Source organism: Oncorhynchus kisutch, linkage group LG1 (assembly GCF_002021735.2).
Source record: "Oncorhynchus kisutch isolate 150728-3 linkage group LG1, Okis_V2, whole genome shotgun sequence".
Taxonomy (NCBI): Eukaryota; Metazoa; Chordata; class Actinopteri; order Salmoniformes; family Salmonidae; genus Oncorhynchus; species Oncorhynchus kisutch.
Window position 1 is genome coordinate 57,220,753 of NC_034174.2, and position 16,793 is coordinate 57,237,545.

At 41.4% G+C, this 16,793-nt stretch overlaps 1 protein-coding gene across 5 annotated transcripts in view; it reads left to right on the forward strand.

Annotated features, from left to right (window-relative positions):
* Positions 1-3,397: 3,397 nt before the first annotated feature.
* ripor3 (RIPOR family member 3) overlaps positions 3,398-16,793 on the forward strand; it is a 58,023-nt gene continuing 44,627 nt past the window's right edge. For 3 of the 5 annotated variants that reach the window (XM_031827465.1, XM_031827488.1, XM_031827482.1), the window contains exon 1: positions 3,401-3,717. The gene's annotated coding sequence lies outside the window, so the exon portion shown is untranslated. Of the gene's footprint in view, positions 3,718-16,793 lie in introns of all 5 variants that reach the window. The other 2 variants (XM_020483213.2, XM_020483221.2) reach the window with 1 other exon arrangement.

Consider the following 16,793-nt stretch of genomic DNA (forward strand, 5'->3'; position numbering starts at 1 on the left):
AGTTTAGGGGTTATGCTCAGGTAAAACAAGTTGGCTAATCTATGCTTCTGTATTTCCAAGTCCTTTTCTTGAAGATCAAGGGGTATAACATTTATTGGAATGACTGGAAATCTGATAGGCTTTGTTTTTTAATGTAAAGATATCATTTAATCATATTATTATATGTAGTAGAACGCGATGGGTTAGAAGAAACCTACATAACCAACCCATAAACTCAAATTGAACATCCATATATGGCCAGCAATGTAAATTTAACATTGATTTATCTTGCAATAGATGTCGTTCAATTGGTAGCATACATTTTTCCAATGCCTCTTAAGGGGAAAGTAATCTAAAACCAACAGAATGTAATCAGATAAAGGTTACTGAGTTTGGGTAATCCAACAGGTCATTAGTAACTGTAATGGATTACATTTACAAAGTAACCTACCCAACCCTGTTTCATTAGTATGAGTTTCTGAAGCATGTAGTCTTAGTTTTGAAAAGACTCCATAAAGTGCGTAGTTCGTTCAAAGTGGGACTAAAACTTTTAATGCAAGTCGGTACACGGCAGCCAAATGTCAATGACATGGTTCAAAGTAGAGGAGAGATTGACTGCATCACTATTGGTCTTTGAGCGAGGTGTTGATGTGTTGAAAGTACCAACCTGTCTGTTCAACAGTTGGCACGGAGTTGCATGCAACCAGAGGTCTCTTCACAGTCCCCAGGTCCAGAACAAAAGCTGTGAAACACAGTATTAAGTAGAGCCATGACTAAATGGAACTATCTGCCACCCCAGGTAACCTAACATAGCAATAAACCCATAGCAAAAAAACGGTTAAAAGAACACCTTACAGCACAACGGGGACTGTGAAGAGACACACAGACATTTTTATGCATTTTCTATTGTATTATGTACAGTATGTGATACATGGTTGGGATACGACTGTGATTTGTACTTGTCTCACCTGGCAGTCTTAAAATGATGCTCTTGCTGTGGGTTGATCTGGATGGGAGTGTCTGTTAAATGACTCAATTGTAATGTAAATGTAGTGCTATGTATATTTATATTTATATATTTATATATTTCATTTGTTGTGTTGTTTCCTGTTTGCTGTGTTGTTTTCCAGGCTGCCTTGGCAGCAACTAATTGGGGATCCTAATAAATATTAAAAATACAATGTAGAAACAGTTTTCGTACATTGGAACGACCTGCAGATGTCTTCTTTGTTTTTTGAAATAAATTTTTTGACTTCTTTCTGTTTAAAAAAAATAAGTACTTATACTCTCTTGATGACAACAAATTGCTGTTGAATTCGTAAAATAACAGTTCAGTATGTATTTACTCATTTTCGATATTCTGAAGTAAAAACTGACCCTGCCCAATGTCTGTACAGGAGGCTACACCTGCAATTCTGCTTATCTTGCCAATGCTTTGATTGAGTCTCAAGAGCTTAGCTGATTCTCCACCCATCTGCTCTACCAGTTACTGCAGTAAGCAAAGCACTGGGTCATGTTCTTTATGCACCAAACAGAGGAAAACAGACTAAAACCAGGAGGAACTGCCTGGGCTTGTCTGTTTCAAAAAGTTTCAAATTCAAGTTTTATTGTAGTTCAGTAATACTGGTTAATAAACGATCATTGGGAGTTCTTGTGTAAAAATCACAATTAAGAGCTCCACGCTTAGAAATCCCCAATCCATATGCGACTTGAGCATTTTATGAGAAACATATTTGGTTCTGTAAGGGTTAAAGAAGTTAAGCATCTGTTCCGTGCTCCCCTGCAATCCCCGACATTTGCCTTGTTTCCCTGCGCTCCCCCTTCTCACTCCTCTCCTAATTCGCTTGGAACTCAGCCCAGAGAAAGCTAGAAAGTCCAATCTTTTTTTTAATGATTTCGACCTTAAACTTCTCTGCTTTTCTCAGTGAAGTTGTTTCTATCTTCTCGTCATTGTTTCAAGCAAGTTGGGATAGCTGGTACTCACTGTCTGGCTCCATTAGGATTTTCCTCTCAAATTCATTAAGACGAAGCCAATGAGTTGACTGCCTGGTTAGTCAGCTCCACTCCATAACCTAACCGCTTATGTTCATTCTCCATATGATATTATATGAATGCAGAAATGGACTGGCCATAGGGCAGCGCGGTCAAATGTCAGATGGTCCAGTTGGCCTGTCTGGGTTTTCTGGGTGGGCTGGTGTGTTAGTACGATTGACATGCAGTAATTTCTATCTTGCCTCATCCATGGAAACTAAGTGATGCTGTAGACCCATGGGTAAGTGGGGTGAATAATCTGCACTTCAATGGAGAGATGAGTCTCATTTATTTTGCGAGTTACACATTCAACAACAGAGGGCGCTATTATGTCACATTAGCCATATGCACAGACAGGTCATATACAGTACAGATCACTGGCTACATGCAGAACAAGATATCAGTACAGCTGAATGCATGGTCTCTTGCTGTGATGGGAGCAGTGTTTGTGTTACTCAAAAACAGTACATCTAAATGCTAAAATATGTGCAGCTGTAATCAGATAAAGGTGGATCATGAAAGTGTAAACGTTCCATGGTCTAAACTAAGTCTGTGAATATTTGGTGTATGTCACTGATATGTCAGCATGAACCATCAACAGAGTGATTAGACCAGTAGCATAGTCTGTAAACATACAGCAAGTAAAATATTAAGCGTAGCATAAAGATTGATCAGATCCAGTAGTAGGATTCTGTTTGTTAAAGCTATTCTTTTTCACAATGGAACCGGGTGAGAGTTACAGTATATAAAAATGATGCTTTATGTGGCTCTTGGACACATGTTGAAGAGCCAATCACAGGTGCCGAAAGATTCTCTCCACACACAGATGCTTCAGCTCCGTCTACTCTGTCACATGATATGGGGAGTGAAGTGGAGCCGCTAAATAAGTCTCTTTGCACTCCTTATCTCTTTTTGCACGTGTTCAAAGGGAAAGGGAGAAAGAGTTACTATGTCGCCCTTCTCTCAAAATGTTATATTTGGGACCTCTAGAGATGTTTTGTGACAGGTATTGTGGGTTCATTTAATTCAATCTCTCAGTGTTGCTGGTTTCCCCACATGACACCTCTTGGGTTATTCCTTTGTGTAGTAGAGTCGCAATAACTCTGTGTAATAGAGCTGTATGGACGGTGTGATTGCCAAGTTTTCTGTTTCAGTCAAGCTGCCAAACGTGAAACTGACCAAGGGGAGGGGGAGAGGGCTCTGAAGCATTTTAATTTACAGCTTTAAAGTAACACTGGGCCAGAAAGACAAAAGAATAGAAATTACACTGAAAACAATGGGCGGGGGGAAGAGAAGGAGAGAGAAATGACAAAGCATATGGGGTTGGGGAAAAGAGTGCAGGGGAGGAGTGGAGTGGAGACCCTTAACTTGGACGTGAGAGGGGGAATGACACGGAGCAAGAGAGAGAGAGAGGATGCAGAGGAGAGAGTGGGAGCAGAGAGAGGGAGAGAGAATTTGCCGAGTAGTATTTGATGTGTCGAGCCTCTCTTCCAAGCAGCTTCTCGGAATCCAGTGTCACTTCTACCTCCTGGAGCCTCTCAGCTTAGCCGTCTCTCTGCAATCAGAAGTCAGCAGGCAGCCGCCCAGCCTACACACACACACACACACACACACACACCAATAGCTCTGGAGATGAGCAGCACAGAGGCACTTCAAGAGGCTGTCGGATACACATTCACCCTAGGATAGGAGTGTGTTTTCTATCAGGTAAGGTCAAACATTTGCATTCAGTGCTAATACTGTACTTCCATTATTTACTTTGCCTCTTGATCTGTCAAAGGTATCGCATGCTTTGGCTGTGTTCATTCAGTGTCCACCTTTTAGATTTCAAGGCAATCGCTCATCAGGATGACAGTCATACGTACAATTTTGTTTCCAGGGGATGAAAATGAGACTTTTAGCCCAAAAACATGTTTGCATTTATCCAGAGAGCCTATGCAGATGATAAAGTTGTTTACAGTGCATGTCGGCCATAGTTTCTCATGAACCCCTTGGACTGTTGCTTGCCAGATCAAACATAAACAACAAGGCTGGAGCAGAGGTTTGACTTCTGCAGGGCGATATTTCAAAACAAGTAAGCCTCATGTCTTCTCACAAGTCTGCAGCCTCCGTGTTTATTTTTCAAACTCTGGCACGTGCTCACGGAAAATGGTGAGCCCCAATCTATCTGATGGGAAAACTTGAGGGGACTGAACGCTTTCAAGCTGTGCTTTCCACAGGTGGGGGAACCTCTAGCTTCGAGTTAAATACTGTATAACGTTGCATGGTTGTGTAGAAGTGGTGTTTTTGTTTACTGTACACTAGGGCTCTCTTTGGGCTACTTTATCTTGGGGTTTCTCCCAGAGATTGCAAAGCAGATGATGTCTATTCTGAAGTGATACCCGCTTTGGTGTGAGTAATGAGGGCTAACAGAGCTTTGACACACGCAAATCAAAAGCAGCCTCCAAGGAAGAGTCGGACAGGTCCCATGTAGGCTTAATAGCAGGGTGACATGGAGGGTTGCTGCAATCCTTAATTTAAAGATAAATAGGGCAAAATTGTGAAAAATGGCTAAACTATGTCTCTTAAAAATGACTGAACAATGCCTTAGACCCAGGACATGCTTTCAATGGTGCTATCCCACTTAGTAGTGTACTGTCATCATAACCCTCCACCCTCGTCCACTCGATCCCACCCACCAATCCCCATCCCACCCTTCCTCCACCACCCCTCTGCAACTCGCATTGATGCCATTTTGTGAGAACCTGAAACTGAATTCCAGATTAAACTACTCACTTGAGAAATATGAAATATGAAACTCTGAAAGGGAGAGAAAATCCAAGCCAGGAATTAATGTTTCAGTTCCAGTTGTGAGAACTGTTTTTTCCCCATACCGTATGGCAATGGAATTCAGTGGAAGAGGTAAATGTTTTTAAATCAAAGAGAAAAATAAAGACGTCAGTTGAGCAGCTCTCAGGATCCATTACCTTGCCTAGACAAGCCATTAACATGGAATAACCTTTTTCTCTTAGAGTGTAGGTCTGTCTCTGTGATGATAGTTATTCTTGTAAATCGGGACAATCACATCTTTTTTCTTCATTTTAACAACATTTGTTGTATATTTGTATAGACCACAGTATCAGCTATCACACCATGTACAGTGCTTTTAGAAAGAATTACCACCCCTTGACATTTTACACACTTTGTTGTGTTACAAAGTGGGATTAAAATGGATTTAATTGTCATTTGTTTGCCAATGACCTACACAAAATACACTCTGTCAAAGTGGAGGAAAAATTCTAACATTTAAAAAATATAATGTAATTTATCAGATATTCAACTGCCTATGGCAGCAATTACAGCTGTGAGTCTTTCTGGGTAAGTCTAAGAGCTTTGCACACCTGTATTTTTTTTACCCAATTGGTACAGACTTGGGAGAGGCAATGTTCTAGAGCCATGCGTCCTCCGAAACACAACCCAGCCAAGCCGCACTGCTTCTTGACACAATGCCCACTTAACCCGGAAGCCACCTGCCCCAATGTGTTGTCAGGTGTACACTGCGCCCGGCCCGTCAAATGAGTTGCCAGTGCATGATGGGACAAGAACATCCAGAGAACAGACAGAGAAATGGATCTTGTTGTTTTTCCACCATTCATTTTTCCCATAGGGGATTTTTAGAAACACTTCAAATAAGGGTTCTGTTTTCGTATAGGCTTAGCCTACGTGATGCTTTGATAACCATGTGAATCTCTCTCGGACAAGATGAATTTATCAATATATTGCGCAGTTCACTGCTGGTTGATGCATGTGACGTCTGATCAGGGGAACGTAACCAATATCTGCGGTGCTGCGCGTGGCAACGTCCTCTCAGTGGGGCCGTAAGATTCAGAAGCTTGAAAACCACATTCGAAAAAATAGCTTAAAACCCCCATTCGATTTTTACCCAAAATGTAGACAATTAATTTTTTTACTGAACATAATTCATGATGGTTTTATTTTATTTATAGTTCCTTTTGGAGTCAAAGATAATAATTTCAGTATTGTTTTAGTTTTTCAAACGGGTTTATTAGTTATTCTATTTCAGTTTACGAAATAGTAATTTCATGATTAGCTTTTGTTTTAGTTTACTATAATAACCTTGGTTTGTTGATAGTATGACCATCTGTAGAGCATCTACAGATGGACTATCCGGACTGTCCAAATAAGGTGGATTTATGTCAACTCCGTCATGCACATAATAAACTCCATGGCAGCTAGCCATATTCCAAGATCTTCATTTCAATCCCCCCAAAATCGAATATCTTAAATAAACAAAATAGCCTTCCGGAAAGGAAACAACAACAAATGACTGTCCAAAACCATAGAAAGTAAATGGGAAAAATTGTAAATGATCATATAAGAACTGTATCGTTTTACTGAGAAAAATAAAGCTTTCAAATGAATTATATATTAGATAATAGGCCATATAAGAACGGCATGTGAAGATTGATTTGTACAGTTAGTATAGAATGTTTGGCTAACAGAAAACAAATGGAATGTGTTAGCTAGCGTTAGCAAAAGTTTGCAAACTATTTATTTTTAAGACTGACACATGGCCTCTGTGTGCCCCATGTTCCCTCCTCAACCCCCAGGGATGAAGCCTCCTAGCTTGTAGTGCACTACATAGGGAATAGGGTTCATTTGGGACACAACCACACACATCCCTCCCTGGCTTCGAAATAATACCCAGAATGGTGCCTAACACCCAAAACATTGATTACTCTGAGAGGAAAAAATGTGTACGGAAATGTTTTATGGAAACATCCTCAGAAGGCTCTCTTGTAACAGTAGACCTACTGAGTTGCAATGATTAACTAGACCTTTTGATAGAGTTAGCCTGTCCATATCCGATAAAGATATGGAATAAGATTGATCAAAACAGGTCGGCAGTAGCTGTTCATCTATGATAATTAATAGGATTGTGCCACTTTCTGTGGCTTTGGAGAAAAAGGGTGTCACTTTCTGTGGCTTTGGAGAACAATGGCATCTACTACAGGAAGGTATTTGTGGAACTATGCCATGGCACACATAGGAACATTCTATGCACCCCCATCCTCTGGAGTCACATATCCGGTTTTACTTTTCCAGATGACCATTTACATTAGTAATGTATGGAGGCATTGGCATATGCCGCTAAAAAGGTGCAGTGCTAATAGGAAACAAGACTTCATCATGAAGTTATTGAGCTAGGAGTTCTGCTGAACGTTAGTTGTTGTGGGGGCAAACTTTTTGCAGTGACTTCAATGGCTATACTTCCCACTGGTGTACCAGAGCATGTAATACTGATTCTTCCCCTGTGAATTCTTATTTTTCTTCCCGCAATGGGATTTTGCCTCTGCCTGGAACATAAGTCGTTTCGAAAATAAGAATGAGGAGAGAAGTAATAGAGGAAGGATGGGAATGGGATGCAGGCCTGTGAGTGTTTTGCATTTCAAACGAGAGCCAACATCCCATTGCCTCCAACTGAGGTGTGTGTGTATGTATGTATGTATGTACATACATATATATATATATATATATATATATATATATATATATATATATATATATATATGTGAGATAGAGAGAGAGAGACATTTTAAAAAAGAACACTTACTGGACAGTTTGTACTGTCCTCTGTGCCCTTTATTGTATCCATTACAGCCTAAAGTAAACAAGGTCCAGTGTAAGTCGTGAATGTCCCTTCAGGGCCACTGTACAGGAGCCATGATCCCAGGAGTCTAGTCATGGGGAGACATGGGGGAAGCTTGTTATGCTATTCCCTATGAACATGTAATGCACTACTTTTGAGCAGGGTCCATAGGGAACAGGGTGCCATTTGGGATGCAGAACTAATACAGCCCATCTGGCATTCCACACAAACAGGATGCAGGGCACCAGTAGCTCTGGGATCCATTAAAACAAAACAGAACAAAAATATCAACTTGAAAGAAGCCTTGATTGAACTCCTCGTGGATATGTCTCTGAGTGCCCTGTCATCTCTCAGGCTTTCAAAGTGGCTCTCTACAAATACTAAAGGGGAGAGAGTTTGGGCTCGGGTTTAAACCAAAAAACCTAGCCTTTATTTTTGTTGACACTGTGGAAATCGTGTGCATGTGACCCTCTTTGCTTCTAAAGGGAATTGTTAAAAACATTTGTTTGTTTCCCTGAAACATTGACTGTTTAACCAGTCTCCTCATCACCAGTTTTAAAGGCCCAGTGCAGTCAAAAATATTTTCCTTATTTCATATATATTTCCGCACTATGAGTTTATAATAATACTGTGAAATTGTGAACATGATGATAATGCCCTTCTGGTGTAAGAGCTATTGGTAAGAGCTGCCTGAAATTTCAGGCTGTTTTGGTGGGATGGTGTGTTGGCCTTCCAAGGTGACATCACCATGCAGTAAAGTAGTTAATAGACCAAAAATAAAGACAGTTCCAAACCTCTCTGGCAATAACAGATAATTTTCAGATAATTTCTTCTGTTTTATAGCTAATTTCCTGCAATTCTACACATTTTGTAATCACTTACAGTATGCCATGTTAATATGATATCTGAGTGAGAATGATTAACAAAATCAATGGGGGCACCCTGGAGGTCAGGGCCCCTGGGCACGTGCCCTTTGTGCCAGGTCGGTATTCAGACATGATTACTACTACTACTAAGTATAGATATTAGGGCGGCAGGGTAGCCGAGTGGTTAGAGCGTTGGACTAGTAACCGGAAGGTTGCAAGTTCAAATCCCCGAGCTGACAAGGTACAAATCTGTCGTTCTGCCCCTGAACAGGCAGTTAACCCACTGTTCCTAGGCCGTCATTGAAAATAATAATTTGTTCTTAACTGACTTGCCTAGTAAAATAAAGATAAAATAGCTGGCTAGACTAACCTCCACTCTCAAAATTGTTAGCTGACATGGCTAATTGAGTGACTGACATAATGAGAAGAACTAATGAGAAAAACTGCTAATGCACTACCAAATTTTGAAATTGTACCTGGTATTTTCTACTATTCTTATACTCTCAATAGTAAGTTGAGACCCCGACTGAGTCACCCCTCCACCCCCAAATCAAAAAATAAATAATAATATTTGGTTGGGACTGGGCCCCAAATAATAATATTTTTTGATTTGGGGGTGGGGGGGGTGACTCGGATTGGGGGCCCCCTAGCGACCACTTACGTTGCTTAGGCTTGGAACTGGCCCTGCTCATCACATTTTATTAGCATGTTTTTTGGGGGAAAACAACAGTTGTTTTTGAACAATATGGTGATCATAATGATGCAGAATGTTGCATGGGAAAGACATTATATTCACATAAAGTCAAAATGCACATAAAACTTTTTTCATATAAAATATTGAAAACTATCATCTGTTTCTATACAATTTTACCTGCTGGCTAGCGATTAGCCAGACACATAGTCCTTCCTTTTCCCTCCCTATGCCAAGCACTGCATTCAAGTAACGCATAACAGAATCTGACATCTTTTCCAGGTTTGCCTTCAATTCACAGAGTCAGCAGGGGAGTACATTAGAATGTATTCCCTCCTCACTCTGCACACGCATGTGCACACAAGCACACACACACACACACACACACACACACACACACACACACACACACACACACACACACACCTTAAATAATCGTCATTGTCTGTCTAGACCGACGACACACATTTAGATTAAGATACATGTATTGGTCAACTGCACTTAAGGTCCAACCAAAAGTATACTCCTGCTTTGAACCCACCCCATCGAAGTACACATACAGTATACATACACATATACAGGTCTTGGAGAGGTGTGGGATATCCTTTGATGCTCCCACGGTACAAACCTACATGAATACCCCAAGAACCGTCCTTTATGTAAGTCAGGAAGTGGAGTCTTTCCTATTTTATTTTATTTTTCGTAACAGCTTTGAATCAAGATGGCGCCGAAGAACATGGCTGGCGTTTTACATTCTCCCAACCAATTGTGGTATTTTGTTATTTTTGTTTTGTTTTGTGTAACTTATTTTTTAAACTTATTGTGTACATAATGTTGCTGCTACCGTATCTTATGACCGAAAATAACTTCTGGACATCAGAACTGCGATTACTACCAAGACAGTCGTGAAGAGGGCACGACAAAACCTTTTCCCCCTCAGGAGACTGAAAAGATTTGGTATGGGTCCCCAGATCCTCAAAAGTTCTACAGCTGCACCATCGAGAGCATCCTGACCGGTTGCATCACCGCCTGGCAAGGCAACTGCTCGGCATCTGACCATAAGGAGCTACAGAGGGTAGTGCGTATGGCCCAGTACATCTCTGGGGCCAAGCTTCCTGCCATCCAGGACCTATACAATAGGCGGTGTCAGAGGAAAGACCATAAAATTGTCAGAGACTCCAGTCACCCAAGTTATAGACAGTGCTGGAACTCCAAGTCTAGAACTAAAAGGCTCCTCAACAGCTTCTACCCCCAAGCCATAAAACTGCTGAACAATTAATAAAATCGCCACCGGACAATTTACATTGACCCCCCCCCCCCCCCCCATTTTGTACACTGCTGCTACTCACTGTCTATTATCTATGCATAGTCACTTCACCCCCACCTACATGTACAAATTACCTCAACTAACCTGTACCCCCGCACACTGACTCGGTACAAGTTGCCCCCTCTATATAGCCTCATTATTGTTATTCTTATTGTGTTACTTTTTATTATTACTTTTTATTTTAGTCTACTTGGTAAATGTTTTCTTAACTCTTCTTGAACTGCGCTGTTGGTTAAGGGCTTGTAAGTAAGCATTTCACGGTAAAGTCTACACTTGTTGTATTCGGCGCACAAATAAAGTTTGACTTGATTTGAATGTCTGAAGTTACACCCTATTCCCTATACACAATGTACTCTATTGGCCCTGGTCAAAAGTAGTGCACCCTATAGGGAATAGAGTGCCATTTGGGACATTACCTGGAAGATAGATATGCATGGCCTTCCTATTGTCAAGAGAAAGGTTATAACTGATGAGCACAATACTAATATGGGGAAAGGGCAACAATCGTTCAGATATAATTTCTCACATTTGGCACTACAAAACAGGGTTTGACTTCAACTTTAGAGGCAGAAATGTCATTTGATTTACATTTGATTCATTTCAGCAAATAAATAATGCTGTTAATTATGCCATGATGAAGATATGACAACAATAAGGGAATGATTAAGATGCCATGATAAATCATGCAGGGGCCAAGCTCATCACCGAAAGGGAACAGAGAGCAAGCATGGAGAGAGGCATGCAGCATCTGGAGAAAACATTTTGACTAACCATTATATACCCGAATATCTCAACAACAACAAAAATGTAAACGTTCCCTGTATGTGAACGATGTGTTTAAAGCAAGTTTGTGCTGGCTTGTATGGCGCTAAAGCATCTCATCGTTTCGGGTTACAGAATTAGTATCAAGGTTTAATGGGTATTCACGTTACGGGCCTTTTCTTTACAAGACCCTCTTGTCTTGGTCTCTCTGGTGAGGGTTCCAGTGGTTAGCCTGTGGTCCAGGTTGTGTGTGTTGTGTGCTTATTTATGTGTTTGTTATTTCTTTGAATGTCTGAGTGTGGGGGTATACATACACTATATACAGTGCCTTGCGAAAGTATTCGGCCCCCTTGAACTTTGCGACCTTTTGCCACATTTCAGGCTTCAAACATAAAGATATAAAACTGTATTTTTTGTGAAGAATCAACAACAAGTGGGACACAATCATGAAGTGGAACGACATTTATTGAATATTGCAAACTTTTTTAACAAATCAAAAACTGAAAAATTGTCCGTGCAAAATTATTCAGCCCCTTTACTTTCAGTGCAGCAAACTCTCTCCAGAAGTTCAGTGAGGATCTCTGAATGATCCAATGTTGACCTAAATGACTAATGATGATAAATACAATCCACCTGTGTGTAATCAAGTCTCCGTATAAATGCACCTGCACTGTGATAGTCTCAGAGGTCCGTTAAAAGCGCAGAGAGCATCATGAAGAACAAGGAACACACCAGGCAGGTCCGAGATACTGTTGTGAAGAAGTTTAAAGCCGGATTTGGATACAAAAAGATTTCTCAAGCTTTAAACATCCCAAGGAGCACTGTGCAAGCGATAATATGGAAATGGAAGGAGTATCAGACCACTGCAAATCTACCAAGACCTGGCCGTCCCTCTAAACTTTCAGCTCATACAAGGAGAAGACTGATCAGAGATGCAGCCAAGAGGCCCATGATCACTCTGGATGAACTGCAGAGATCTACAGCTGAGGTGGGAGACTCTGTCCATAGGACAACAATCAGTCGTATATTGCACAAATCTGGCCTTTATGGAAGAGTGGCAAGAAGAAATCCATTTCTTAAAGATATCCATAAAAAGTGTCGTTTAAAGTTTGCCACAAGCCACCTGGGAGACACACCAAACATGGAAGAAGGTGCTCTGGTCAGATGAAACCAACATTTTACTTTTTGGCAACAATGCAAAACGTTATGTTTGGCGTAAAAGCAACACAGCTCATCACCCTGAACACACCATCCCCACTGTCAAACATGGTGGTGGCAGCATCATGGTTTGGGCCTGCTTTTCTTCAGCAGGGACAGGGAAGATGGTTAAAATTGATGGGAAGATGGATGGAGCCAAATACAGGACCATTCTGGAAGAAAACCTGATGGAGTCTGCAAAAGACCTGAGACTGGGACGGAGATTTGTCTTCCAACAAGACAATGATCCAAAATATAAAGCAAAATCTACAATGGAATGGTTCAAAAATAAACATATCCAGGTGTTAGAATGGCCAAGTCAAAGTCCAGACCTGAATCCAATCGAGAATCTGTGGAAAGAACTGAAAACTGCTGTTCACAAATGTTCTCCATCCAACCTCACTGAGCTCGAGCTGTTTTGCAAGGAGGAATGGGAAAAAAAATTCAGTCTCTCGATGTGCAAAACTGATAGAGACATACCCCAAGCGACTTACAGCTGTAATCGCAGCAAAAGGTGGCGCTACAAAGTATTAACTTAAGGGGGCTGAATAATTTTGCACGCCCAATTTTTCAGTTTTTGATTTGTTAAAAAAGTTTGAAATATCCAATAAATGTCGTTCCACTTCATGATTGTGTCCCACTTGTTGTTGATTCTTCACAAAAAAAATACAGTTTTATATCTTTATGTTTGAAGCCTGAAATGTGGCAAAAGGTCGCAAAGTTCAAGGGGGCCGAATACTTTCGCAAGGCACTGTATATGTGGACATCCCTTCAAATTAGTGCATTTGGCTATTTCAGGCACACCCGATTCTGACAGGTGTATTCAATCGAGCAAACAGCCATGCAATCTCCATAGACAAACACTGGCAGTAGAATGGCCTTTACTGAAGAGCTCAGTGACTTTCAACGTGGCACCATCATAGGATGCCACCTTTACAACAAGTCAGTTCATCAAATTTCTGCCCTGCTAGAGCTGACCTGTTCAACTGTAAGTGCTGTTATTGTGAAGTGGAAACGTCTAGGAAGAACAACAGCTCAGCAGCGAAGTGGTAGGCCACACAAGCTCACAGAAATGGACCGCCGAGTGCTGAAGCGTCTGTCCTTTGTTGCAACACTACAGAGTTCCAAACTGCCTCTGGAAGCAATGTCAGCCTAAGATCACCATGCGCAATGCCAAGCGTTGGCTGGAAGGGTGTAAAGCTTGCCGCCATTTAACTCTGGAGTAGCGGAAAGGTGTTCACTGAAGGGATGAATCACGCTTCACCATCTGACAGTTCGACGGACAAATCTGGTTTGGGGGGATTCCAAGAGAACGCTACCTGCCTGAATGCATAGTGCCAATTATAATGTTTGGTGGAGGAGGAATAATGGCCTGTGCTGATTTTCATGGTTGGGACTGGGCCCCTTAGTTCCAGTGAAGGGAAATCTTAACTTTACAGCATACAATGACATTCTAGATGATTCTATGCTTCCAAACTTGTGTCAATAGTTTGGGGAAGGCCCTTTCCTGTTTCAGCATGACAATACCCGTGCACAAAGTGAGGTTCATACAGAAGAACGCTACCTGCGAGATTGGTGTGGAAGAACTTGACTGACCTGCACAGAGCCCTGACCTCTACCCCATCGAACACCTTTGGGATGAATTGGAATGTCGACTGCGAGCCAGGCCTAATTGCCCAACATCAGTGCCCGACCTCACTAATGCTCTTGTGGCTGGATGGAAGCAAGTCCCAGTAGCAATGTTCCAACATCTAGTGGAAAGCCTTCCCTGGAGAGTGTAGCTTGTTATAACAGTAAAGATGCCCATGATTTTGGAATGAGATGTTCAACGAGCAGGTGTCCACATACCTTTGGTCATGTAGTGTATGTGAGTATTGTGTAGGTATATTGGGGGAAGTGTATAGCCTAGGTCTGTCTGTGTGTGTTTGTGTCAGGGTCCCTCCTCTGGGCCCTATTGTGGACCTTTCTGCCCATTGGGGAGGCTGTTTCTTAACAATTACTGCTGACCTGTGAGTGATTTACACAATCTCTGGGTGGGGCTGGCTCTGGACGTTTGAGTAGCCCCCTTATGAGAGCCCAGCATACGTCATACCTCTCACATGTAAACATAGGCCCCCTTCTCCAATGTACACAAGCACATGTGAAGCTGGAAACACAAGGAACTGATTTGGGGCGTGTCTCTTTTTCCCTCTCTCTTGGGTGGGATGCGAGGAGTATTCATACAGTATGTTTGCATGTACAGCACCAGTCAAAAGTTTGGACACACCTACTCATTCAGGGGTTTTTCTTTATTTTTCCTATTTTCTATATTGTAGAATAATAATGAAGACAAGAAAACTATGAAATAACACATGGAATAATGTAGTAACCAAAAAAGTGTTAAACAAATCAAAATGTATTTTATATTTGAGATTCTTCAAAGTAGCCACCCTTTGCCTTGATGACAGCTTTGCACACTATTGTCATTCTCTCAACCAGCTTCATGAGGAATGCTTTTCCAACAGTCTTGAAGGAGTTCCCACATATGCTGAGCACTTGTTGGCTGCTTTTCCTTCACGCTGCGGTCCAACTCATCCCAAACCATCTCTATTGGGTTGAGGTCGGGTGATTGTGGAGGCCAGGTCATCTGATGCAGCACTACATCACTCTCCTTATTGGTTAAATAACCCTTACACAGCCTAGAGGTGTGTTTTGGGTCATTGTCCTGTTGAAAAACAAATGATAGTCCCATTAAGTGCAACGCCAGATGGGATGGCAAATCATTGCAGAATGCTGTGGTAGCCTTGCTGGTTAAGTGTGCCTTGAATTCTAAATAAATCACGACAGTGTCACCAGCAAAGCACCCCCACACCATCACACCTCCTCCTCCATGCTTCACGGTGGGAACCACACATGCGTAGATCATTCATTCACCTACTCTGCATCTCACAAAGAAACGGCGGTTGGAACCAAAAATCTCAAATTTGGACTCATCAGACCAAAGGACAGATTTCCACCAGTCTAATGTCCATTGCTTGTGTTTTTTGGCCCAAGCAAGTCTCTTCTTATTATTGGTGTCCTTTAGTAGTGGTTTCTTTGCAGCAATGAAGGCCTGATTCACACAGTCTCCATTAAACAGTTGATGTTGAGATGTGTCTGTTACTTGAACTCTGTGAAGCATTTATTTTGGCTACAATCTGAGGTGCAGTTAACTCTAATGAATTTATCCTCTGCAGCAGAGTTTACTCTGGGTCTTCCTTTCCTGTGGCAGACCTCATGAGAGACAGTTTTATCATAGCTCTTGATGGTTTTTGCGACTGCACTTGAAGGAACTTTCAAAGTTCTTGAAATTTGATATTCATGTCTTAAAGTAATGATGGACTGTCGTTTCTCTTTGCTTACTTGAGCTGTTGAAAAAATTCCACTAATTAACTTTTCATTAACAAGGTGCACATGTTAATTGAAATCCATTCCAGGTGACTACCTCATGAAGCTGGTTGAGAGAATGCCAAGAATGTGCAAAGCTGTCATTAAGGCAAAGGGTGGCTACTTTGAAAAATCTTAAATATAAAATATATTTTGATTTGTTTAACACTTTTTTGGTTACTACATAATTCCATATGTGTTATTTCATAGTTTTGATGTCTTCACTATTATTCTACAATATAGAAAGTAGGAAAAATAAAGAAAAACCCTTGAATGAGTAGGTGTGTCCAAACTTATGACTGGTTCTGTACATTTGGATGAAGCGAAGTTGAGGTAGAGTTCTGATTGTTTTTGATATTGTGTCTCTTTTAGCCTTACTCTCTAAGTCTAAGTGAATGCACATGCATACATACCCATACACTGATAGAATTGAACGATGCGCTCCGTTGCTTTCCTCTCCCTTGTGGTTGGAGGATGAATTACATACACAATTGCAGGATGTTATCTCCTAGGAAACAACAATTCACGTCTCTTTACTCAACCACAGCATATGGAGAAACGCTTATAGTCTCCTTACCTCTTGTCCAGTCAGTAAAACTCAAAACAAAAAGGTGGAACATTTTGTGCGCTCCCCACCTCCACCCTGCTCAATAAATGCTGCTTTCTGGGGATTCTGGTTTTCCCTCTGTAGCCCCTACCCCTTCCCCTCCCCATTCCTCCATCTCTGTGAAACAGCTTTTCAGTGTCAGTGAAAACATGTATCTCGCTCTCTCTTACACTCTCTCTCACTCACTCACTCACTCACTCACTCACTCACTCACTCACTCACTCACTCACTCACTCACTCACTCACTCACTTACTCACTCACTTACTCACTTACTCAC